Source organism: Mobula hypostoma, chromosome 16 (assembly GCF_963921235.1).
Source record: "Mobula hypostoma chromosome 16, sMobHyp1.1, whole genome shotgun sequence".
In the NCBI taxonomy this organism is placed as follows: Eukaryota; Metazoa; Chordata; class Chondrichthyes; order Myliobatiformes; family Myliobatidae; genus Mobula; species Mobula hypostoma.
This window is the reverse complement of record NC_086112.1, coordinates 17,694,690-17,721,885: the sequence shown is the minus strand read 5'-3', so window position 1 is coordinate 17,721,885 and position 27,196 is coordinate 17,694,690.

Sequence of the window (27,196 nt, the reverse complement as noted above, 5' to 3'; positions counted from 1 at the left end):
TTACCAGATTTGCCAGTCACCTTCAACAAGCATTATTTCTTTGGTAGAACAAGAGTAAATATCAGACAAATGCAAAGGACAAAGTCCTTATTTTATACTCCTCTTTTCCAGGTGTTAGTTGCTTGCGAGACACAGAGGTTAGCAGAGTGTAAGATTGGGGTTCCATTCCTGGAGTTTGCAAGCCCTTCCTGTGACAGTGTGGGTTTCCTCCAGGTGCTCCGGTTTCCTCCCACATTCCAAAGACCACGATTTAAAGTTAGCGAGCTATGAGCTTGTTATGCTGGCGCCAGAGGCAAGGCGGACTCTTGCGGGCTGCCCCCAGCACATCTCAGACTGTGTTAGCCTTTGACCGGGCAATGAACCTCACTGTACGTTTTGATGTACATGTGACAAATAGAGCTAATCTTCTCTTCGATAGACTCTGCGGCAGAACGGCTGAACAGAGATCCAACACGTTTCGCTGCTTTCTCAATTTCCAGCAGTTTAACTTTGCAGTGGTTTGGGAATGTAGCTATTTTTGCATCACCCCATTTCCCAGCATATTTGCTGAGCTGGCTGCAGTAACCTCTCCCACTGTGTGCCTGGATTAAGCCTCCTAATTGTTGCTCACAGCTTACTACAGCACTGCTACTTCTGCCGTCTCACTGACAGGCCTCGTGCACAGAAATTAAGACCATATTTTGCTTCAGTGTCCAAAAGGATTTAAATCATGTAGTGAGAAACTATTTATGTAACATACAAATTAACCCTCAGGTAATCCCTTATTAACATAACCACAGAAACTTGTAGGTCATTATGGCATTCTGATTTCTATTGCTTTATCTCAAATATTTCTTTCCCTCATCAGTGAAAACTTTAATTCTTAATTTATGTTCGGGCAAAATAAGAAAAAACTTGACTTTTTTTTTGAAGCACCACTTTGCAACTTCAGCATGTAGCAGAACAATCTCAAGGTCAGCAGAGTACTTTCAAAATAAAGCAGGCACTGATCAAACACACAGGAGATTCTGCAGATGCTGGAAAGCCAGAGCAACACGCATAAAATGCTGGAGGAACTCAGTGGGTCAGGCAGCATCTATGGCCAGGAATGAACAGCTGACATTTCAAGCTGGGACTCTTTATCAGGACGAATCAGGGACTGGTCATTTTGGAAGGCAGACATACGCTGGGATGGTACATGGAACAGAGCATTGGGAGGACAGTTGAGAATAGGATACCAGGCCCTCTTGAGGATATTGGTTGGAGGGTCCAATTTTTGCAGATTTCCTGCCCAAAAGCCTGCCTAACCAGCGGGCTAACAGTCTTCTACTTTGAAGTAATATGAAGTACAATGAAAAACTTGTTGTGTGTTCATTACAACAGTGCATTGAATTCAAGTTCAAGCTTAATTATCCAACCATACATGAAATAAGCAAAATGAAACTGTGTCCTTCTGGGGCACAGGTGCAAAACCCATTAGTTAGAGCACACAGCATATACCACATATGGTTATGGTAGCAGAAAACATAGTCATAAAGGAATAACGTAGCCTAAGTCCCTGAATACCATGGCTCATAGGGTGATGGTGCATAGGTTTGTTATCCTGGTCCAGCTTGTTCTTATACCGAGCAAACACCAGAGGGCAGCACTGACAGGAGAAGCCAGCCAGTCCCCAAAACAGTATGGATTCCAGTGTGCCCACAGAGGGCTCTAACATCTCCCACGCTGCCTTTGACGTCCCCTCCCCTCGGTGGCAGCAACAGGCAATCCATGATAGCAGTATTCTATATTACCAATAGGGTCTTGCGATCACAAGAAAAATACCCCATACAATCACGCCTCAGCACAACAACGGTGCACAACAATTTCAGATGACAACTCAATGAGTCCAGCTCCACCACTATCGAGCAACTCGCTGATAGCGTAGACCTGCAATATTTGATGTTCTTGATAACCAGCAGTGTTTTGTGATGGTGAAAAACACATAAAGGACGAGCAATTACACCTTCGGTTGGAGCCGGAGAGGCGGCTGTGTTCAAGCGCACCGCCATCTTACCGGACGAGGTAAAACAATAACATAATAAAGTGCAGAATAAAATGTTACTGTACACGGTACAGAGAAACTGTGGTTCAGGTAGATGTAAGGTACAAGGTCACAACGAGGTGGATTGTGAGGTTAAGGGTCAATTTTATTGCAGAAGGGGATCATTTGAGAATACTGTAACAGCAAGATGGAAGTGTGAGTCGAATCCCTCTTACTGTGATACATTATATTGAGGCAGAGCTCATTGTGAAAAGAATTCATTATTGGAGGGCATGTGGGAAAATACATTTGGGATGCTGGAGGAGATTAATTGATAGGATAGCACAGCTTTCAGGGAGAGATTTGTAACCAGGGTCAGGGGGCACAGCTCGTGGTCAGGGCAGAGATCATGACTGAGAATAGGTGAGAAATTGGGGTCAGAAAAGATAGTGCTGAATGGGTTGTCTGAAATTCAAGTCAGAGATGTGTCTTGGGGAAGGACTGAATGTTGTTGGGAGATGAGTGATGACAGTTATATGTATTTGTTTTGGTAACTGTGACATCACCTCTCAAAATCGTGTCCTCACAATCATAAGGAGCTTAGGAACACTTTTACGTGCTCTGCCACACCTGCAATCCTCACTTGGAGAAGTACCTGTGACCTTCATTGTCATTTCCCACCATTAACAGCATTTGCAGGAGGCTCTGACTCGAGAAGGCAACATCCATCATTAAGGACCTTTAGGTTCCTGATTCACCAGGGCATCAAAGGGTATGGGGAGAAGGCAGGGGAGTGGGGATGACTGGAAGAGTTGGATCAGCCCATGATTGAATGGCGGAGCAGACTCGAAGGGCCGAATAGCCTACTTCTGCTCCTATATCTAATGGTCTTAGGGACCCACACCATCCGGGCCATGCTGTCTTTTTGCATACCATCGGGCAGGACGTACAGAAGCCTGAAGCCCCACACCACCGGGTTCAAGAACAGCTACCTTCCTTCAACCATTCGGTTCTTGAATCAACCGGCAAAACCCTCATCACACCACTGCAGTCCAGCAGCACTCGTGACTACTTCGACAACTTTGCATTAAAACGTGTTTTTTTTGTCCTAATTGTGTTCTTGTAAAACGTGCATAATTTATGTTTTTTTTCTTGTGAACGTTGCTTGTGAATTCTGTTATATTAACAGTAAAAGTGTGACTAGGGAGAGACCAAGTCCTCTTAAAGACCATATGTGAAGCTGCAAGAGGAGTCTGAGATTTATCATTTCTATTTCTCATCAGTGTTTATTAAGGAAAATATCATAGATTTCAAAGAAATTATGGTAATAAGAGGTGAGATCTCGGATCACATGCTTATTATGAGGAAGGAGATAGTTTAAGTCTTAAGTGCATTAAGATGGGCAAAATCCCAGGGCCTGACTTAGTGCACCCTCGGATCTTTTGGGATACAGAGGCCTTGGCAGAGATATTTGTTTTGTTGTTAACCACTGCTGAAGTTCCAGACAACTGGAGGGTGGCTAAAGTTCCATTGTTCAATAAGGGTAGCAAGAACAAGCCAGGGAGCTTCAGGCCTTGTAGGGAAGTTATTGGAGGGAGTTCTGAGGGACAATATCTACCATCACTCGGAGAGTCAAAGCCTGATGAAGAATAGTCAGCATGATTTTACATGTGGGAGATCACTGAAGAGGTATAGTACTGTGCAAAGGTCTGATATATATTTATTGCTAGAGTACCTAAAACATTTGCTCAGTACTGTATTTGTCAATGTGGTGTAGAGAGCAAGTTTATAAGTATGGTGAGAGCAAAGGATGTTGGGAATGGTGAGGGTGGAGTGCCGTGGGAGGGGTGTGGAGGAGGTGGGAGAGAAGAAGTACTATGGGTGGGGTCTGGTACCAGTGCAGACACACCCAGCCCTGAGACTCCAGGCCAAGTCATTTGATTCCAAACAATTGGCTTATTGATCATTACATAATATCTATCTGATGCTTCCTGCTCCCTCCCCTCTCCATTCTCCTTTTCCCAACCATGATTCCCCTCTCTCTGTCCCCTTCCCACTCTCAGTCCACAACAGAGACCCGTATCAGAATCAGGTTTATCATCACTCACATATGTCATGAAATTTGTCTCTTTTTGCAGCAACAGTACAGTACAATACATAAAACTACTACAGTACTGTTAAAATATCTTAGGCACCTTTGCTCCATGTATATGAGTTCTAAAGACATTTACGCAGTACCGTAACTAAGATGAAGGTAGGGATCTGGATGACGTCTTTGTGGACTTTGGTAAGGCCTTAAAGCCTCTGACAAGCCTCTTCCACATGTCAGACTATTCTAGAAGGTTGGGTCACATGTGATTCAGGGAGCGCTACCAAGGAGGGCTGAGAATTGGCTCAGAGATAGGAAACAGTGGGTGATGGTTGAAGGCTGATTCACTGATTGGAGACCTGTGAGTAATGGAGTGTCCCAGGAGTCAGTGATAGGACTTCTGTGATTTATTATTTACATTTTTATGTTATTAATGTAGATGGCACAAGTTTACAGATGAGACGAGATTCAGAATCAGAATCAAGTTTATTATTACTGGCACGTGTTGTGAAATTTATTAACTTAGCAGCAGCAGTTCAATGCAATATATGATAATATGGAAAGGAAAAAATAGATAAGTAAATCAACTACAGTAACTATATATATATAGAATGGATTAAAAATAATGCAAAAGCAGAAATAATAAATATTAAATAAATATGAAGTAGTGTTCATGGGTTCAATGTCCATTTAGGAATTGGATGGCAGAGGGGAAGAAGCTGTTCCTGAATCACTGAGTGTGTGCCTTCAGGCTTCTGTACCTCCTTCCTGATGGTAGCAATGAGATGTCTTGAGTACCGTGGAGGGCAATTTACAAGATGGAGCTGACTAATTTTACAACGTTCTGTGGCTTCTTTCGGTCCCGTGCGGTAGACCTCCCCCCAGTCCAGACAGTGATGCAGCCTATTGGAATGCTCTCCATGGTACATCTATAGAAGGTTTCGAGTGTTTTAGTTGACAAACCAAATCTCTTCAAACTCCTAATGTAATATATTCACTGCTTCGTTTTCTGGATCGATAAGTTGGGACCGAGTTAGATCTTCATCCAGGAAACTGAAATTGCTCACTTTCTCCACTTCTGATCCCTTTGTGAGGATTGGTTTGATTTCCCTCATCTTACCGTTCCTGAAGTCCATAATTGGCTCTTCCGTCTTCCTGAAATTGAGTGCAAGGTTGTTGTTGTGACACCACTCAACTAGCTGGTATACCTCACTCCTGTACGCCCTCTCATCTCCATCTCAGAATCTACCAACAAGGTTGTATCATCAGCAAATTTATGGATGGCATTTAAACTATACCTAGCCACACAGTCATGGATGTAGAGAGAGTAGAGCAGTGGGCTAAGCACACATCCCCGAGGTGCACCAGTGTTGATCGTCAGAAAGGAGAAGATATTGTCACCAATCCACACAGATTGTGGTCTTCCAGTTAGGAAGTCGAGGATCCACTTGCAGAGGGAGATACAGAGGCCCAGGTTCTGTAGCTTATCGATTAAGATTGTGGGAATGATGGTCTTAAACACTGAGCTATAGTCAACAAACAGCACCCTGACATAGTGTTTGTACTGTGATCAAAGGCCATGTGAAGAGCCATTGAGATTATATCAGCTGCAGATCTATTGTTGTGGTAGGCAAATTGCAGTGGGTCCAGGTCTTTGCTGAGGCAGGAGTTCTTTCTCACCATGACCAACCTCTCAAAGCATCTCATCATCATAGGGCAGCAGTCAGTAAGGCAGCTTACACAACCCTTCTTAGGCGCTGGTATAATTGTTGCCTTTTTGAAGTAGATGGGAACTTCCGTACATAGCAGTGAGAGATTGAAAATGTCCTTGAATACTCCCGCCAGTTGGTTGGCACAAGTTTTCAGAGCCTTACCAGGTACTCCATTGGGGCCTGCCACCTTGCAAGGGTTCACCCTCCTTCAAGACAGCCTAACGTTGGCCTCCGAGACAAAAATCACATGGTCACCAAGAGTAGCAGAGATCTTTACAGCTGTAGTTATATTATCTCTCTCAGAGTAGGCATAAAAGGTGCTGAGCTCATCTGGTAGTGAAATATTGCTGTCATTCATGCTATTGGGTTTTGCTTTGTAGGAAGTAATGTCCTGCAAACCCAGCCAGAGTTGTCGTGCATCCAATGTCACCTGCAACCTCGCTTGGTATTGTTCCTTCGCTCTTGAAATAGCCATCCACGCCAGACCTGGCTTTCTTGTACAGACCTGAGTCACCAGATTTCAATGCCACCAATCTAGCCCTCAGCAGATGACGTACCTCTTGGTTCATCCACAGCTTTTGCTTTGGGAATGTACACACATTCATAGGCACACACTCATCCACACAGGTTTTAATGAAGTCGGTAACATCTATGGCATATTCATCCAGATTTGAAGATGAATCCATGAATACAGTCCAATCCACCAATTCAAAGCAATCTTGTAAGCACTCCTGTGCTTCCCTTGTCTATACCTTCTTGGTCCTCACTCCTGGTGCTGCAGTCTTCAGTGTCTGCCTATACTCAGGGAGTAGAAGTACAGTCGACTTTCCATAATGAGGATGTGGAATAGCATGGTAGGCATTCTTGATGGTGGTGTAACAGTGGACCAGTGTGTTGTTTCCTCCGGTAGTACAACTGATTTGTTGATGGTAATTATTTAGTGATTTTTTTTAGACTAGCCTGATTAAAATCTCCCAAAATGATGGTGAAGGCTTCAGGGTGTACTGTTTTGTGCATGTTGATCCCATTGCTCAGATTCTCTGGGGCCTGGTTGACATTGGCCTGAGGTGGAAGGTATACCCCTACCAAAATGATTGCCAAAATCTCCTGCAGCAAGTAAGATGGACAGCTCCTAATTGTGAGATATTCCAGGTTTGGAGAGTAGAATTGTGACAACGCTGACACACTTGTGCACCAAGAGGAGTTGATCATGAGGCATACAACTCCACCTCTACTTTTGAGAGATTCCTCAGGGGTCTTATTGATAGTGAAGCAGGTTACAATGAATTTTAAAGAGACCTTGGTCAGTTTAGGGAGATGGACCGAGGAATGGCAGATGTATTTCTGCTCAGATAAGTGTGGTGATGCATTTTGGACAGTCACATCAGAATAGGACCTATACAGTAAATGGTAGGACACTAGTGGGTATCATTGAATAGAAGGACCTGGAGGTACAAGTACCCTGTTTGCTGAAGCTGATCACACAAGTAGACAGGGTGGGAATGAAGACATTTAGCATTTTGGCCTTCATTGGTGAAGGTATCAAATACATAGCTATTGCATAAGCTGCTGGCGAGGCTGCACATGGAGTATTAGGTACAGTTTTGTTCACCCTCTTATAGCAAAGATTGCCAAGTTGGAGAGGGTGCTGAAGGGATTTTCGAAGACACTTTCTGGACAAGGAGGCCTGAATTATAGGGAGAAGTTGGCCATGTTGGATCTTTATTCCTTGAAGCGCAGGAACCCAATGTCCATTTCTCCAGTCACACTATCAGTTCTGTGAATGCACTTACCCTGCCATTCCCACTTCCTTTTGCCTGTTGCCACTGAGTCATCTGCTTGCCTTGCCAACACCGGAAGCAGCTGAGATGGGGTGAGCTTTGGAAATTTTTGAGGCTTCATCTTCCCACATAATCCAATGTATCTGTTCTGTGAAGTTCAATTTACCCCTGCAGCATCATGGATGATAAAATTTACTGAGGCTTGCCATGCATTTAAGACATCACTAGAGTCTCTAATTGGAAAAGTAATTAAGTAAACCTTGACAGGTCTAATTTCAATTAACAGACTCCAGCTTGTTCTCTCCAATTTTCAGGTTTGCTGACGGTGTGAAGCAAAGAGTTAGAGATAAGCTGCTCACTCACCAAAATTTACACTTCTACCCAGAAGATAGTTTTCTATAGAGAAAATATCCTAGATATTCTTTAGAGATTCTATCATGACAAATAAAATTAAGTGTCTCCTAGCTGGGCAGATGGATGAAAGAAGAATGGAGGATTATGGGCTACGTAACAAGGAAGGGTGAGATTAGTCATGGAGTAGGTTAGAAGGTCAGCACAGCATTGTGGGCCGAAGGGCCTTTGCTGTGTTATAGTCTTCTATGTTCTAAATATCTTACAGAACTCTGGTGAATGATCAGGCAAAGTTACTTTAATTCTATTTGTCAATCGGAAATGAATAATCTGAATTAAATAACACTTCTGTGAAAAGATAGGACTTTCTCTCTGATACCTGGAACTGTTTTCCTCCAGTCTTAGCTGCACAAACTTACACACTTAGAAACAAGAAAGAACATGATGACCCTGTGTAATCCTTCTTGCTATCCAATGTTGTCAAGGATCCCAGAGAGAGGATTTAATCTTCATAGGACTGGTTTCCAAAAATTGTCTTCTAGAAATAGGGTGTTAGAAAAAACAATACTGCTTTATTTACCTTCATACTCCGGGAAGAAGCTGCAACATTCCTCATGTGCAGCAAGCAGAGTTATTGGCAAGATATTATTAATGGTCAGCTTTATTTAAGTTGCCCATATACAGCTTCATTTTATGTGGTCACGAAGATACAAGATGAAAGGAACAAGTCTATGTATCGGAGACACCAGTATGATTATTTACATCCACTATTTTGCCATGAATTGTGTCACTTATACAGTTTCTCATGTTTCCTTTGTGATCTCATGTAACTCAGCCAGATCTGGATGGCAGGGAAACGTCACCTTGTCAAGATGTCTGGGTGTTAACTAAATTGGTTAGTGTGTTTCACCTGTGCTCCAAAGACCAACCATATCACAATGTCCTTGAGCTGAAAGCACCCCAACCAGACATTGAAATAATCATACAATATAGAGTGTACAATGCAGAGGGACATTCAACCCCTTGTGCCAGTGCCAGTTGACAATGAGCTGTACAGTCTCATTTATCCTCCAGAAGTAGGTCCAGCAATGAGTTTTTCAAGTGTGTATGAAATACGTTTCTGCTCTACAGGGAGCTTCTAGTTTAACTGGCGGATTAAATTATCCCTTAGTATAGATAAGTGGCACTAAATATTCAAAGATGAGGTTGATGGACAGGAGTACAAAAGAAAACATTACAGGGGCACAGGGATCTAGGAATAATGGTGCATCGTTCCCTGAAGGTGGAATCTCATGTGGATAGGGTGGTGAAGAGAGCTTTTGGTTTGCTGGCCTTTATAAATCAGAGCATTAAGTATAGGAGTCGGGATGTAATGTTGAAATTGTATAAGGCACTGGTAAGGCCAAGTTTAGAGTATTGTGTACAGTTCTGGTCACCGAATTATAGGAAAGACGTCAATAAAATTGAGAGAGTACAGAGGAGATTTACTAGAATGTTGCCTGGATTTCATCTCCTAAGTTATAGAGAAAGGTTGAACAAGTTGGGTCTTTATTCTTTGGAGTGTAGAAGGTTGAGGGGGGACTTGATAAAGGTATTTAAAATTATGAGGGGGATAGAGTTGACGTGGATAGGCTTTTTCTATTGAGAGTGGGGGAGATTCAAACAAGAGGACATGGGTTGAGAGTTAAAGGGCAAAAGTTCAAGGGTAACATGAAGGGGTTCTTCTTTACTCAAAGAGTGGAGCTGTGTGGAATGAGCTTCCAGCAGAAGTGGTTGAGGCAGGTTCTATGTTGTCATTTAAAGTTAAATTGGATAGATATATGGACAGGAAAGGAATGGAGGGTTATGGGCTGAGTGCAGGTCGGTGGGACTAGGCGAGAGTAAGAGTTCAGCACGGACTAGAAGGGCCGAGATGGCTTATTTCCGTGCTGTAATTGTTATATGGTTGTTATATGAAATATGAAGCAAGAGAATAAAACTAAGGCAATTGATTGCCTGAGGAGACACATTTTTGGAATTGGTATTGGTTTATTATTGTCACAGGTATGGAGATACAGTGAAAAGCTTGCCTAGTATATTGTTAATACAGATCAAATCATTGCACAGTGTATTGAGGTAGTTCAAGGTAAAACAGTAACGTTAAATTTAAAGAGCAATAGCTACAGAGAAAGTGCAGTGCAGGTAAATAATAAAGTGGAAGATCACCATGAGGTCGATTGTGAGGTCAAGAGTCCTTCTTATCATACTAGGGAACCATTTGATAGTCTTAAAACAGAGGGGTGGAAGCTGTTCTTGAGCCTATTGGTATGTGCTTTCAGGCTTTTAGATCCTGATGAGGGGAGATGACAGAATGTCTGGGGCGTGTGGTGTCATTGATTATGCTGGCTGGTTTATTGAGGCAACAAGAAGTTTCGACAGAGTCCACGGAGTGGAGGCTGGATTCTGTGATGCACTAAGTTGTGTCCACAACCCTCTGCAGTTTTACGTTGTCACGGGCAGAGCATTTGCCATACCAAGCCATGATGCATCCAGGTAGGGTACTTTCTATGGTGCATTAATAAAAATTGGTCTGAGTCAATAGAGACATGCTAAGTGTCTTTAGTTTCCTGAGGAAGTAGAGCCATTGGTAAGCTTCCTTGCCTGTGATGTCTACATGGTTGGAAAAAGATAGGTGAAGTTCATTCCTAGAGATTGAAAGCTCTCAACGCTCTTAGGCTTCCAAACCTAGTGAACTTGTTTATGCTACTTTATTTATATCTTCATTGATAACATATCTTTCCTTAAATAATAAAACCACATTTTTCTACAATGTTCTGTACATGATACAAAGGAGGAGGGATTATCAAGTGCAATGGAAGATACAAAGAACCTGCAAAGAGATACAGATAGGTTAATTAAAATGGGCAAGAAGTTGATAAATGGAAAATGTGAGAAGAAAGGAAGAATATAAAAGCAAATTATTGCTTAAATAGAGCAAGACTACTTTATATTGCAGGACCGAGGCGTCAGGGGTCCAAGGACATGAAATACAAAAATTAGCATGCAAATCCAGCAAATAATTATGAAAGCTAATGGAACACTGGTCTTTATTGAAAGGGTATGGAGTATAAAAACAGACAGCATTTAATACCATCTTACTTTATCGAGACTGCACCTGGACACTTTGGTCTCCAACCATAAGGGAAGAGTGTGCTCGCAGTGGAGTAAATGCAGAGAATATTCCCTTGGTTGATTGCTGAGTTGAAGGCATGAAGAAATGTTGAACAGGATAGGCCTACCACATCGGAGTATAGAAGAATAAGAAGTGATCTCATTGCTTTGAGGGGAATTCATGGCTCTGGGCCTGTACTCACTAGAATTTAGAAGAATGAGGGGGGATCTCATTGAAACTTAACGAATGTTGAAAGGCCCAGAGTGGATGTGGAGAGGATGTTTCTTATAATGGGGTAGTCTATGACCAGAGGGCATAACCTTAAAAAGAAGGACATCCATTTCGAACAGAGATGAGGAAGAATCTCTATAGCTAGAATGTGGTGAATCTGTGGAATTCATTGCCACAGCCAGCAGTGGAAGCCATTGGGTGTATTTAAGGTGGCGGTTGATAGTTTCTTGATAAGTCAGGGCATGAAAGGCCACAGGGAGAAGGTAGAAGGATTGGGTTGAGAGGAAATGGATGAACCATGATCAAATGGCAGAGCAGACTCAATGGGCTGAATGGCCCAAATCAGCTCCTATGTCTTATGATGTATAGTCTAATGGAATTGATAGGGTTGGCACTAAGTGAACATTTTCCCTAAAAGCTGTATCATTCTGGAGATTATTACTGCAGAACAGGGAATCACCTTTTTCAGATGAAGAGCTGAAAAATGTTCTTCTCTCAGAGCTTTGTAATTTATTTATTCGAGTTCTCTACCCCAGAATCTATCCAAAGTTGTCTTCTTGGATTTGATATACTCAAGGCAGAGATTGACAGATTAATAAACCACAAGGGAGTGAAGTGACATTGGTAGAGAGTGCATGATTATATCGTCCATGATCTTATTAAGACCATAAGACTATAGACACAGGAGCAGAATTAGGCCATTCGGCCCATTGAGTCTATTCCACCATTTAATCATGGCAGATTTAGTTTCCCTCTCAACACTATTCTCCTACCTTCTCCCTGTAATTAAATGTCAGAACAGGTTCAAAGAGTCAACTGGCCTAATTCTTCCTTTGTTTCTTATAGCCTTATGTTCCCTCAAACAGTGAACTCCAGAACTTAATTATCCTCAAAGTGAAATGGTTTTCCTCATTTCCCTTCTTGTACGCCTACCAGTTGTTTTAAATCCACATGAGTTTTGAACCTGTTGCTAAGAAAACGGGTCCTTCTTCTTTACTCCTCATAATTCTGTAAACTTGAACTAAACCTCCCCAAAGCCACCACAGCTCCAAAAATAAGTTACCCATCACTGTTTTTCCTGCAAGCTATAATCTTCTAGTCCAGTCCATAACTCATAAACCTTCCTTGTAATATATCATCATATCTATAGGCGGACCCCAAGCTCTAAGCAGTCTGCGGTAACCTGCTCTTGCATTCAACGTATAGCCTTGCACTTTTCTGGATTTCATTCCATTTGTCATTTTCCTGCCCAACAGATCAGACCATCTTTTTGTGGTCTGAATGCACTGTTTTGACCTGAAACACCCACAATTCCTCCCTATCCCCGACTGATGTGGCTCAACCTGCTGAGCTACTTTAGCAGAGATTTTTGTTGCTCCAGATTCCTGTATATGCAGTCTCCTGTGTCTCCATCTTTTTTTTCCAGTTTTACAATCCCTCGTTTTTCACCATTAATCCTTTGGTCAACTAATCTTATGAGTAAACACCTTTATCATGTCCTGACCTTTAGATGTAAAGCATTAACATAACCAATAAAAGCAAGAGACCAAGTTGACCTTCTCTACCCTCCTAGTTACCATTCCCATAACAAATCCACCATGACCTTCCCTGAATAATCTGACACTTTTTTTTTGTCTGAATGCTTATTTAATTTCTCAGAAGGCATTCCAATAATTTTAAACACAAGAGATTCTGCAGATGCTGGAAATCCAGACAATGCACACAAAATGCCGTAGGAACTCAGCAGGTCAGGCAGCATCTATGGAGAAGAATAAACAGTTGATGTTTCAGGCTGACATTCTTCATCAGGGGTTCTGAACTTCTTTTTATGCCGTGGACCCCCACGATTAACCGAGGGGTCCGTAGACGTCAGTTTGGGAATCCCTGTTCTTCATCAAACCTGATGAAGGATCTTGGCCAGAAACGTTGACTGTTTATTTCCCTCCATAGATACTGTATGACCTGGTGATTTCCTCCAGCATTTTGTGTGTTATTCCAATAATTTCCCCACCAAAACAGTTAAGCTCAGTGGCTTGTAATTCTATGCTTTATACCATATCGTCCTGATTTTATAAACAATAGCACAATATTAGGTGTCCTCCAAACCTCGGTCATTACTCCTGAAGTCAAGGTGCAGTCATACTTTCTACATTTCACTTATATACAGTGTATGGCCCAATCTATCACAGGTAAAGCCCTCCTCACCACTGAGCACATCTAGAAGTACTGCCATAGGAAAGCAGCATCCATCATAAAGGACCCTCTCCCACCCCCCAACCATACAAACCATACTCTCTTCTCAGTGATGCCAACAGAAAAGAGATCTAAGAGCCTTAGATGTCATACCACCAAGTTCAGGAACAGTTATTACCCCTCAACCATCAGACTCTTGAACTAGAGTGGATAGCTTCACTCACCCCAACACTGAACTGACTTCACAACCCAAGTATACATTTTCAAGGACTCATGGTCTCAATAGTTATGATATATTTATTTACTATTATTATTTTGTTCTTTTTTTTGTCAAGAAATTTGAAATGTATACCATTCTATCTCATTTGATCTCAACTTCCTGCCTTTACTTTTAAGTAGTCTGCATCGGTATTTTATCATGCCTTGCATAGCCCTCAGAAATGATACTAAATAATCGGATTTTCCCAAAACATTTTGGAAAAACTAGTAAGTAATATAGATAGCCCAAGGTTTTAGAAAGGCTGAAAGAAAGTGATTCTTCACAAAGCTGATTACCTATTTAATGGTTGAGGGCAGATTCTCACTCTCATTGCTTTGTGTGTTAAGTTCCACTGCCCATCTCCAAATCAAATGCAAGCCATTATTGAACATGGCATTAGGCAATGTCAATCCTTCATTATTTGAAATACATAGAGATCATTGCACTTTAGGCTTTGCGGTGTGTTCTTTTTGTTTACTGTATATGTGTTTATGCTGTGTTGGATCCACAGTAATTAACATTTCATTCTCCTTTGCACTCGTGTACTGAAGAACGACAATAAACAACCATGAAATTTGAACCTTGACTCCTGAATCTTTCAGTGTTCCTATCACATTACATACATGCAATGAATAGAATTAAAAATTAAACACTGCATTCCAGGGTTCTAGAAAGCAAACCGATGAACAATCACCAACATAGTGAATTGGGCTTCTTTTATATATTTGGAGAAACAGATCATGTCTGTTCTGATATCCATTCAAAGTAATAACCATGAGCATTATGATACTGACATTGTATGCAAAATTGAAATACCAGACAACTAATAACAACTTTTTAAATCAAACAATTGAAAAGATTAAAAGATTCCCTCTTTGTGTCAAAAAAGGTTGGGCCAGAGATGGGGGTCTGGTTGGTTCTGCTTGCTGCATCACGGCATTTACTTTGCTCTGTGCTGCACTACTGAGGCTGAGGCTGTGGCCTACTCTGGGCTTCATTTCCTTTGGCTCCACAGTGTTCACTCTGCTATGCACTGAACTGAGGCTGTGGCCTACTCCTGCTGCTCCAGGCTTCGTGTCTGAAGGCTCACTTTTGTACTGAGAGCTATTTTCTTACTTTTATTGTTTGCACAATTATTTTTTTTTCTCTCTGCATATAGGGTGCTAGTCAGTCATTTTTTATGGGTTCTTTTGGAATTTCTTTGTTTTGTGGCTGCCTGTTAGGAGGCGTACCTCAAGGCTGTATAATGTATACATACTTTGATAATAAATATATTCTGATCTTTGAACTTTGAACTAAAGAAAGGGAGGAAGAACAAAGAGGTACAACATTTAACCCCATAGCTCCCTAGTTGTTCTTGGCAACCCATCTCGTGCTGAAGCAAACTTACAAGATTTGGAGCTCCTGTCTTGTGGAAAGACTGGAAAAAAAAAGATTGTTGCCTTGTGAGATCTTCCACCTTTTCCTTGTTGAATTTATTTTAGATGTGGATAATTGGAATCATTCCAAGTGACAGGTGCAATCCAGTGAAATGATACGATGCCATATACAGTATGTTATTAAGCTTTACTGATTTTCTTCCCCAAAGGATACTTTAAAAGACTTCTTTTCTAATTAGTGCAATCAAATAGAATTAAGATCACTTAAGATTTATTATTGTTTGAAACTTGTAATGATACTTAGCTTCACTGGTTTTACGCGTTTTGTTCTCAGGTGAAAACACCTGAGTAATTTGATCATAATGAAAACTAAAGCATGCAGGTGAGCAAATCTTCAGCACTGAAATGCTTCTTCTTTGCTGCTCTGATACTGAATGGCCATTTTTCTGAAGCCCCAGTGGGTAATTCTTTTGATGGGTAGCCACTCGGAGACCAGACCTTCCCATTGTGTAAGCGACGGGAGTAATCTGTTCGGTCAATTGGGCCAGGTTCCTTCAGGATGTTTTGCAATCATCAGTCATAGAGCCAGACCTTGTCATCTCATTCCCAGCACAGCACAATGAGCTCCCTGTTACGCCTCACTACCGCAGTGTAACCTTTTTAATATCACAATACTGTTATCATTTGCCATCTGTATGACAAATCGCACCTCCTTTCAACAGGCCCTAGAGAAAAGTCTATTTTCATTCGAGTACGCTCAGATGAAGGATGTTTATTAGGCTCAGTGATTAAATAAGCACTAAAAGACTTTAAAAAAGATATTCACATCAATGACATATTTATCATTTTAAATATATCTCCCCTCCATGGACTCTGTCTATACTTCTTGCTGCATATAAACAGTGTAATTAAAGAACCTGGACATCATCATGAGCTTTGATTAAGTGCTTTTTTGTTACTAACACAAGTTCATGGTATTGCTGAGTTGTTTGGAAATTAGATCTTAATGTCACTAAGATTAACAAATTAATACACTGTCCTAAGTTACGCATGAATTTTCCATTACCATCTTTACATTGATGAATGATGCACAAAAATTGCAAACTAAAGTTCAGCGAAGAGCAGTGATATTCTTAAATACTGAAAACACTGATGGTACATTATTTGTAATTCTGTCACTTCTTTGCATATTCAATACATCACCTGCATGTGCCTTATAAACTAATGCAGAGAGCTGTGGGCACAACTCAGCCCTTCACAGAAACCGGCCTCCATTCCATAGACTCTGCCTAAGCTTCTCACTGCCTCAATAGAATATACAGTACTGTGCAAAAGTTTTAGACACCCTATCTAGATATATGTTCAAAGTTCAAAGTAAAATTTATTATCGGAGTACATGCACATCACCAAATACAACCCTGAGATTCTTTTTCTGTGGGCATACTTAGCAAATCTATAGAACAGTAACTGTATACAGTACAGGAACTGTAAACAAACTGTGCAAATGAAGATATAAAAAAAGCAATAAATAACAAGCATGAAATAATCTAACAGAGTCCTTAAGTGAGTGTAAATATCCTCTTTGCTCAAGAGCTTGATGGCTGTGGGGTAGTAACTATTCAACCTGGTGGTACAAGTCCTTGGGCTCCTGTACCTTCTACCTGATGGCAGCAGTGAGAAAAGAGCACGGCCTGGGTGGTGAGGATCTCTGATGATGGATGCTGCTTTTCTACAGCAGCAGTTCATGTAGATGTGCTCAATGTTTGGGAGGGTTTGGTCGGGGATGTACTGGGCCGAATTCACTACCTTTTATAGAATTTTCCACTCAGAGGTATAGATATTCCCAGACCAGGCTGTAATGCAGTCAGCCAGTGCTCTTTCCACCGCACATCTATAGAAGTTTTCCAAGGTATTCGATGGCATGCCGAATCGCCGCAAAATCCCGAGGAAGTTGAGGCACTATCATGCTTTCTTTGCAATAATATTTATGAGTCCAGGACAGATTTTCTGAGATGGTGACGTCCAGGAAATACAAGTTAATGTGCCCAAGCCTTTTGCACAGTACTGTAAACAGCATGGGACAGGAGGCCACATTGGGAGCAACGGACACAATGGACGACCCCAGTGGACCGTCTATTGGTGAGGCCCATCATAAATTGGGGGACCACTTCGACGAGCACTTTCGCTCATCCTTTGCCAAAAATGGAACCTCCAGGAGGTGAAACACTTCAACTGCGATTCCCGTTCCCGTTCTGACATGTCAGTCCATGGCCTCCTCATGTGCTATGATGAGGCCTCTCTCAGGTTGGAGGAACAACACCTCATTACTGTCTGGATAGCGTGCGATCTGATGGCATGAACATCGATTTCTCTAACTTCCAGTGTTTACCTCTCCCCCTCCCCTTTTACAACTTCTCTCCTCACCTGCCTATCATCTTCCTCTGGTGCCCCTTCTCCTTCCCTTTCTTCCATGATCCACTCTCCTGTCCTGTCAGATTCCTTCTTTTTCATCCCTTTTCCACCTACCACCTCCCAGCTTCTTACTTCATCACCCCTCCTCCACCCAACTGGCTTCACCCCACCGTTAACTCCTGAGTCCATAGAACCTCCATTTTTCTTCCACCTTACCTTCCCTGAACACCCCAGCCCTTCTCTCACCTAAGACACAACCATCTCTCTTCCCCCCTCTAAGCTCAGCTCTCATCCACGCCAGGTATTCACAATTCCCTCCACCCTTCCCCTCTCTGAGGCTAAAAATACTGTCCTCCATCTCTCTGGAGACAGTCTATCTATTGATACCTTTTATAAACCCACCGGCTCTCACAACTATCTTTACAATACTTCTTTCCACCCTGTCAATTGAAAAAAACGTATCCCCTTCTCTCATTTCCTCTGTAATCACTGACTCTGCTCTCAGGATGAGGCTTTTCATTCCAGAAGAACTGAGTTGCTCAGTCAGATGCACTACAGAGAGTGGTACAGACAGCCCAGCGCATCTGTGGGTGTGGACTTCCCTCCACGGAGGACACTTACAGCAGCAGGTGCATAAAGAAGGCCTGGAAGATCAGTGGGGACATCAGTCACCCCAACCATAAACTGCTTCAGTTGTTTCCATCTGGCAAATGCTACCACAGCATTAAAACCAGGACAAACAGGCTACGGGACAGCTTTTTTCTGTAAGCCATTAGACTTGTAAATTCACATGTCTGTACATTGCAGCGGAGTCATAATGCAAAGATTTTTACTCTCTCACGTTGTGGGACGGATGTAAGATTTAAAATAAATTCAAATCAAAATTCTTCAAAGAAAGGGGCATTCCTTCTTCCATCATCAGCACTGCCCTCACCCGCATCTCGTCCATTTTTTACAAATCTGTCATCACCCCATCCTCCTAACACCACACCAGGGATAGGGTTCCTCCTGTCCTCACCTACCACCCCACTAGCCTTCGGGTCCAGCACATAATTCTCCGTAAGTTCCATCATCTCCAACAGGATCCCACCACCAAGCACAAATTTCCCTCCCCCCACTTTCTGCTTTCCACAGAGATTGCTCCCTACGCAATTCCCTTGTCCACTCATCCCTCCCCACTGATCTCCCTCCTGGCACTTATCCTCACAAGCGGAACAAGTGCCACACCTGCCCCTACACCTCCTACCTCATTACCATTCAGGGCCCTAAACATTTCTTCCAGGTGAGGCGACAGCTCACCTCCGAGTCTGTTGGGGTCACCTGCTGTACCTAGTGCTCCTGATGTGGCCTCCTGAACATCAGTGAGACACAACGTAGATTGGGAGACTGCTTCACTGAGCACCTTCATCTGCCACAAAGAGTGGGATCTCCCGTTGGCCACCCATTTCAATTCTACTTCCCATTCCCATGCTAGCCATGGCCTCCTCTACTGCTATGAAGAGCCCACACTGAGGTTAGAGGAGAAGCACTTTATGTTCCATCTGGGGAGCCATTTAGCCCATCTAGTCTTCTCCACCATTTCAACATGGCTGATCCAATTTTCCTCTCAGCCCAATCTCCTTCCTTCTCACCATATCCCTTCATACCTTGAGCAATCAAGAATCTATCAACCCTTCGAGAACCTCCTTTGAACCCTCTCCAGTTTCAGCACACCCATTCTAAGATAAGGGGCCCAAAACTGCTCACAATACTCCAGGGTGAGACCTGATCAGTGCTTTATAAAGTCTCAATATTACGTCCTTGCTTTTATATTTTAGTCCTCTTGAAATGAATGCTAACATTGCATTTGCCTTCCTCACCACACACACAACCTGCAAATTAATCTTTAGGGAACCTGCACAAGGACTCTCATGTCCCTTTGTGTCTCTGTTTAGAAAATAGTTAACTATTTTATTTCCTCGACCAAAGTGCATGACCATACACTTCCCAACACTCTATCTCATCTGCTACTTTTTGCCCATTCTCCTAATCTACCTGTCCTTCTGAAGCCTCTCTACTTCCTCAAACCTACGTACCCCTCCACCTGTCTTCATATTGTCTGCAAACTTTAATTCCATCATATTGTCTGCAAGCCTTTAATTCCATCATCCAAATCATTGACATATAACATAAAAAGAATTGGCCCCAACACAGCCCCTTGTGGAACACCGCTAGTCACCGACAGCCAACCAGAAAAGGCTCACTTTATTCCCACTCTTTGCCTTCTGCCAATCAGCCACTGCTTTATCCATGCTAGATTCTTTCCTGTAATACCATGGGCTCATAGATTGTTAAGCAGCCTCATCTGTGACACATTGTCAAAGGCCTTCTGAAAATCCAAATATACAACCTCAACCAACTCTCCTTTGGTCTATCCTGCTTGTTATTTCTTCAAAGAATTCCAACAGATTGTCAGATGAGATTTTCCCTTGATAAAATAAGCCATAGTCAGCATGGTTTCCTCATGAGCTTCCAAGTACCCTGAGACCTCATCCTTAATAATCGACTCCAACATATTCCCAACCACTGAGGTCAGACTAACTAGCCTATACCTTCCTTTCTTCTGTCTCTCTCCCTTCTTGAATAGTGGAGAGATATTTGTAATTTTTCAATCATAAGACTATAAGACCAGAAGATATAGGAGCAGAAGTAGGCCATTCCGCCCATCGAGTCTGCTCCACCATTCAATCATGGGCTGATCCAATTCTTCCAGTCATCCCCACTCCCCTGCTTTCATCCCATACCTTTTGATGCCCTGGCTAATCAAGAACCTATCTATCTCTGCCTTTAATACACCCAATGACTTGACCTCCACAGCCGCGTGTGGCAACAAATTCCACAGATTAACCACCCTCTGACTAAAGTAATTTCTCCGCATCTCTGTTCTAAATGGACGTCCTTCAATCTTGAAGTCGTGCCCTCTTGTCCTAGACTCCCATACCATGGGAAATAACTTTGCCATATCTAATCTGTTCAGTCCTTTTAACATTTGGAATGTTTCTATGAGATTTTCCCTCATTCCCCTGAACTCCAGGGAATACAGCCCAAGAGCTGCCAGACATTCCACAGATGGTAACCCTTTCATTCCTGGAATTATTGTTGTGAATCTTCTCTGAACCCTCTCCAATGTCAGTATATCCTTTCTAAAATAAGGAGCCCAAAACTGCACACAATACTCCACGCCTGGTCTCATGAGTGCCTTATACAGCCTCAACATCGCATTTCTGCTCTTATATTCTATACCTCTAGAAATAAATGTTAACATTGCATTCACCTTCTTCACCACCGACTCAACCTGGAGGTTAACCTTTAGGGTATCCTGCACAAGGACTCCCAAGTCCCTTTGCATCTCTACATTTTGAATTCTTTCCCCATCTAAATAATAGTCAGGCCATTTATTTCTTCCACCAAAGTGCATGACTATACACTTTTCAAGATTGTATTTCATTTGCCACTTTGCCTGTTCCCCTAAACTATCTAAGTCTCTCTGCAGGCTCTCTGTTTCCTCAACGCTACCTGCTCCTCCACCTATCTTTGTATAATCAGCAAATTTAGCCACAAATCCATTAATCCTATAGTCCAAATCATTGACATACTATACATCGTAAAAAGCAGTGGTCCCAACACCGGCCCCTGTGGAACTCCACTGGTAACCGGCAGCCGGCCAGAATAGGATCCCTTTATTTCCACTCTCTGTTTTCTGCCAACCAGACAATGCTCCACCTATGCTAGTAACTCCCCTGTAATTCCATGGGCTCTGATCTTACTGAGCAGCCTCATGTGCGGTACCTTGTTAATCCAAGTACACCACTTCTACTGCATCTCCTTTGTCCACCCTGTTTGTAATTTCCTCAAAGAATTGCAGCAGGTCTGTCAGACAGGATTTTCCTTTCACGAAACCATGTTGGTTTTGGCCTATCTTGTCATGTGCCTCCAGGTATACAATAATCTCATCCCTAACAACCGATTCCAACAACTTCCCAACCACTGATGTCAGGCTAACAGGTCTATAGTTTCCTTTCTGCTGCCTCCCACCCTTTTTAAATAGCGGAGTAATATTTGCAATTTTCCAGTCTTCTGGTGCAATGCCAGAATCTATCAATTCTGTAAAGATCATTGTTAATGCCTCCGCAATCTTTCCAGTTACTTCCTTCAGAACCCGAGGGTGCATTCCATCAGGTCCAGGAGAATTATCCACCCTCAGACAATTAAGCTTCCTGAATGCCTTCTGAGTCATAATTGTCACTGCACGTACTTCACTTCCCTTCAGAACCATTCCAGAATGTAGTTATTCTTGAAGGATCATTACTAATGCCTCCACAATTTCTTCAGCCACCTCTTTCAGAACCCTGGGGTGTATACCATCAGATCCAGGTGACTAACCTACCTTCAGACCTTTCAGTTTCCCCAAGAACTTTCACCCTAGTAATGGTAACTTCACACACTTTATGACCCCTGATACCTGGAAGTTCCACCATACTGCTGGTGTCTTCCACATGAAGACTGGTGCAAAATACTTATTCAGTTTGTCCAACATTACCTTGTCATTATCCCAGCCAGTGTTCTTTTCCAGTCAATTTTGGCCAGCTCCTCTCGTGTATCTCTGTAATTCACTTCACTGTAGTACTGATACGTCTGATTTTAGCGTTTCCTTCTCAATTTCAGGGTGAATTCGATCATATTATGATCATTTACCCCTCAGTGCTCTTTTACCTTAAGCTCTCTAATCAATTCTGGTTCATTGCACAACACCCAGCGCCGAATAGCTGATCCTCTCGTGGGCTTCACTACAAGCTGCTCTAAAAAGCCATCTCATAGGCATTCTGGAAATTATCCCTCTTGGAATCCCACACCAATCTGATTTTCCCAATTTACTTGCATATTGAAGTCCCCCATGACTATTGTAACATTGGCTTTTTGGCATACATTTTCTATCTGCCATTGTAATTTGCAGGCCATATCCTTACCACTGTTTGGGGGTCTGTATACAACTCTGATCAGCGGCTTTTTACCCTTACAGTTCCTTAGTTCTATCCACAATGATTCAACACCTTCTGATCCTATATCATTTCTTTCTAAAGATTTGATTTCATTTTTTATCAACAGAGCAACGCCACTTCCTCTGCCTTCATGCCTGTCCTTTTGATACAATGTGTTTCCTTGGACATTAGGCTCCTAACTATAATCTTCTTTCAGTCATGATTCAATGGTGCCTTCAACATCGTGCAAGCCAATCTACAACTGTGCCTCCAGTTCATTTACCTTATTCCGTATACTATGCACATTCAAATACAATACCTTCAGACCTGTATTCCCCCTTCTAGATTTTGTCTACCTTTCATGTTCAAATTCATCCTGCAAAGTCGCCCTATCATCAGCCTCCCCTTGCTCAGAGTCTCACTACACATTGTCTCTGTTTGTAAACCAACTAGCTCACCTACATTACTATTACTGCAGTTCCCATCTCCCTGCCAAGTTAGTTTAAACCACCCCACCCCAAACAACTCTAGCCAACCTGTCTGTAAGGATATTGGACTGTCTAAGTTTCAGGTGTAACCCGTCCTTTTGGTACAGGTCATAACTTCCTCAGAATAGATCCCAATGATCCATTAAATCTGAACCCCTGTCTCCTGCATCAGTTCCTCAGCCACGCATTCACCTGCCAAATCATTCTATTGTGACAAGAATACACATAGATAAGATGTCAGCTGTCCTGTGTGATCAGCAGTTGGTCTGCCACCTGTCTTCAAGAGAGAGATAAGGAACACAATGAAACAGCATCTGGAGATGTGTAATGAAGGGACGGGGGAGAGGGAGCTGTCTAGAGCGGCTCCCCCTTTGAACCCTGAACTGTTTGAAGTGATGGACAGGCGATACCCCAGCAGGGGGATAAAAAGGGACCGGTTCGCTAAGGCAACACACACGACACCTGAGGTAACGAGACCCTGGAAGCGGTGCGCCTCTCACGAGTCGGTGGGAAGTACCGGACCTTAAACGCACAGGGTGGAAAGGTACGATCAGCGGGAACCTGGTGTGTGTCCGCCCTCGCTTGGGTGCCGGGTTCACTGCAGAGGATCGACCGCATCTGGAGGAGGGGTCACAGTCAGTGACCTCAGGTGACATCACCAAGGACCCGCCCAAAAGCTGCTTGTGAGCCATATCGCCGGTCTGTGAGTGGAAGCCGTGTCTGAATGATCAGTCGTTCCCGTTCTCTCTCTCCCTCCCCCATGTTGTCCATCGCCATGGCAACGATTACTGTGAACTGAACTAAATTGGACTGAACTTTTGTGTCACTGAAATTTGGTCATTTACCCCTAGACAACAATAGAGCTTGATTGATGCTGTTATCTTAATTCTGTGCACATGGGTGTTTATCATTGTTGAACTGTTGCATTTATTATCCTTTCGATTACTGTGTTGCTTGTTTCTTTAATAGAACTTTCTTAGTTCTAGCAATCCAGACTCCAACTGAGTGATCCATTTCTGCTGGTTTGGCAACCCAGTTACGGGGTACGTAACACTATTCTTACCCTCACTGGCATGTGGCACTGGCAGCAAACCAGAGATTCCTACCGTGGAGGTCCTGTTTCTCAGCTTTCCACCTGGCTCCATATATCTCTCTTCAAGACCTCCTCACCTTGTCTACTTATGTCATTGGTGCCAATATTCATCGAGACCTCTGGCTGCTCACCCTCACCCTTGAGAATCCATGGACCTGAACTGAAACATCCTTTATTTTGGCACCAGGGAGGCAACATACCAATCGGATGTCTCTATTTCACCCCCAGCACCTCGTCTCTGTTCTTCTGACTGAGGAATCTCCCATCAACACTGTGGTGCTCTGTGATCCACAGCACCAGACTCAGTGCCAGAAACCCAGTCACTGTGGCTACCTCCGGTAGGTGATCCCCCTCAATAGTATCTGAAATTATACACTTATTATTGAGGAGAATGGCCACAGGTGTACTCTGCATTGGCTGTGCATTTCCACTCTTTCTCCTTTGTTATGTACCCCTAGGGGTCATATTTTTTTATGGACTATAGCTTTAAAAAGAGAGAGAGAGAGTTGTTCAACACAGGCACCTTGTTATTAAGAGAGAGAGAGGCAAAGACTGCTTTGAGATGGTGTTACGGTTTCTCTGCAGCATGTTTACACTTTTGCAAGGACACTGCCAGCTTCTGTGTGCCTACAGAGAAAGAAGGGAGGAGCTACTTGGTGTTCAGCATGGTGAGATAAATAGAAGGTCAGCTGTTAGATGCACAGACACATGATTTTGGACACTGGATGAGCTTTGTTGTGCCCACAGAAAGGTGGGTTGTTTGGAGGATCGATCAGGAGGGTCAATCAGTGGCTCTCACAGTGTGGAAAAGAGGTGACCGGTGGGAAGTTATTCGTGTTTTTCAACTCTTGCTTGGGTTGATAACTCACCCACAGAAGATGGTCTCCTTTTTTGTGGTCACATTCGGTGACTTTAAAGGAAGAGAAGAGGGGAGAGGAAGGTTTGAAACAGAAGAAACCTAGTGACAAAGAGGTCACTGTTTGGACTCTCTCTCTCTAAGCAGCCCGTAAGGGTGAGTTTGAGTTCCATTTAAATATGAAGGTGTGACTGTCACGTAGTTAATCCACAAGAGAGGGTTCTCTGGTGAGGGGAGTACCTTTGTGAATACTTTGTGTGTGTTACCCTTGTTTGGGTGTAATAGTTCACTGAAGAAAGGCACCCCTGTGGCAAATCACCGTTGGAGTTATTTCGTATGTCGTGGAACTGGATAAGTGGCTATCACGTTGTGTGCTTGGGGTTGGTTCCCTTGAAGAGGGTCCCCATAGTGATAAGCTACTATTGGTGATAATCCATATGTGGACCCTGTTTGAGTATCCTGTAGCCACCACTTTGGAATGACCTGCAGCTGAATTCGGGTGTGGTACCACTTGTGTTGGAAGGATATTCGATGAAGATCACTGTCGGTGATATTTCGTGTGTGGAGTGAACAACTTCGGAGATAAAACCTACTACTATTGTTATTTTGTATTGCTGTCATGGAATCTGTGGAATATTGACGCAATTGCCTTCTCTTGACATTTACCCTGGATTACAAATATCTCTCTCTCATCACCTATTCTGTGGATGAACTGAACTTCCATACTTTACCAACTCAAGACTCGAAGCCTTGTTTCCCCCAAGCTCAATAGTTTGGGAGTTATATTTGCACACATATATACACGTAACACTGTTAACCTGTTTGATTTATCTGGTTGTATATTACTGTTTGGCATAGTTACTAATAAATACCATTAGTTAATAGCAGTACCAGACTCCAAAGTGTTTTCTATTTCAGCTGGTTCTTTAACCCATTCACGGGGTATGTGACACCTGACAGTCACCCAGTTACCTGTCTCCTGCAACCTAGGTGTGACTACCTCTCTGCAAAGCCTGTCTGTCACCTTCTCATTCTCCCCTTTGAATCAAAGGTCATTGAGCTGCTGCTCCAGTTTCTTAATATGTTCTCTCGGGATCTGCACCTCGGTACACCTGGTGCAGATGTGTTTATCCTGGAGACTGGACATCTCCCAGACTTCCCACATCCCACACAGAGGACAAAGCACTGCTCCTGGAGCCAATCTCACTGATCTACAATGCCCTAACAGATGAGGAGTGAATAAATAAGGACAGAGAGACAATGTACCTCACCCAAGCCTGATGAGCTAAGTCCCACTAAGCACTGGCACACTCCAATGAATGTTCACTCCAAGAATGGCCGCTCCACTTGCATTTCAATCATTCTTATTGACCCTTTTTAATGAATCCCTCTTGCTGATTGTTTGCTCCTCAACTCAGAGAAACTGGTGCGAAACTCTGCCTTCAAAATCTCGATCACTGCCCTGATTAAAAAGTAGCCCTCTCTTTTGCTTTTACTTTGGCTCTGACTTGACTTGTCAGCCATGGTAGTGTCCTTCTGCCATTCAAAAACTTCTTCTTATTTGGAATATATCTGTCTTGCACTTCCCTCATTTATCGCAGAGACTCCAGCCATTGCTGCTCTGCTGTCCTTCCTGCTAGTGTCCCTTTCCAGTCAATCTTGGCCAGTTCCCCTCTTATGCCATAGTAATTTCCTTTATTCCACTAAAATACCGACACATTGGAATTTAGTTTCTCCTTCTCAAATTTCAACGTGAACTCAATCATATTGTGATCACTGTTCAGTAAGGGTTCCTTAACATTAAGCTCTCTTACCTCCTTTGGATCATTGCACAACACCCAATCCAGCACAGCCGATCCCCTAGTGGGCTCAACAACAAGCTGTTCTAAAAAGCCATCCCTTAGACATTCTGCAAATTCTCTCTTGAGGCCTAGTACTGACCTGGTTTTCCAAATCCACTTTCATGTTAAAATCTCCAGCGACTACCATGACATCGCCCTTCTGACACGCCCTTTCTATTTCCTGCAGTAATTTGTAATCCACATCCCGGCTGCTGTTTGGAGGCCTGTATACAACTGTCATTAGCGTCCTTTTACCCTTGCCATTTCTTAATTTAACCCATAGGGACTCTACACCTTCTTATGCTATTCCTTTCTAATGATTTCATATTATTTCTTATAC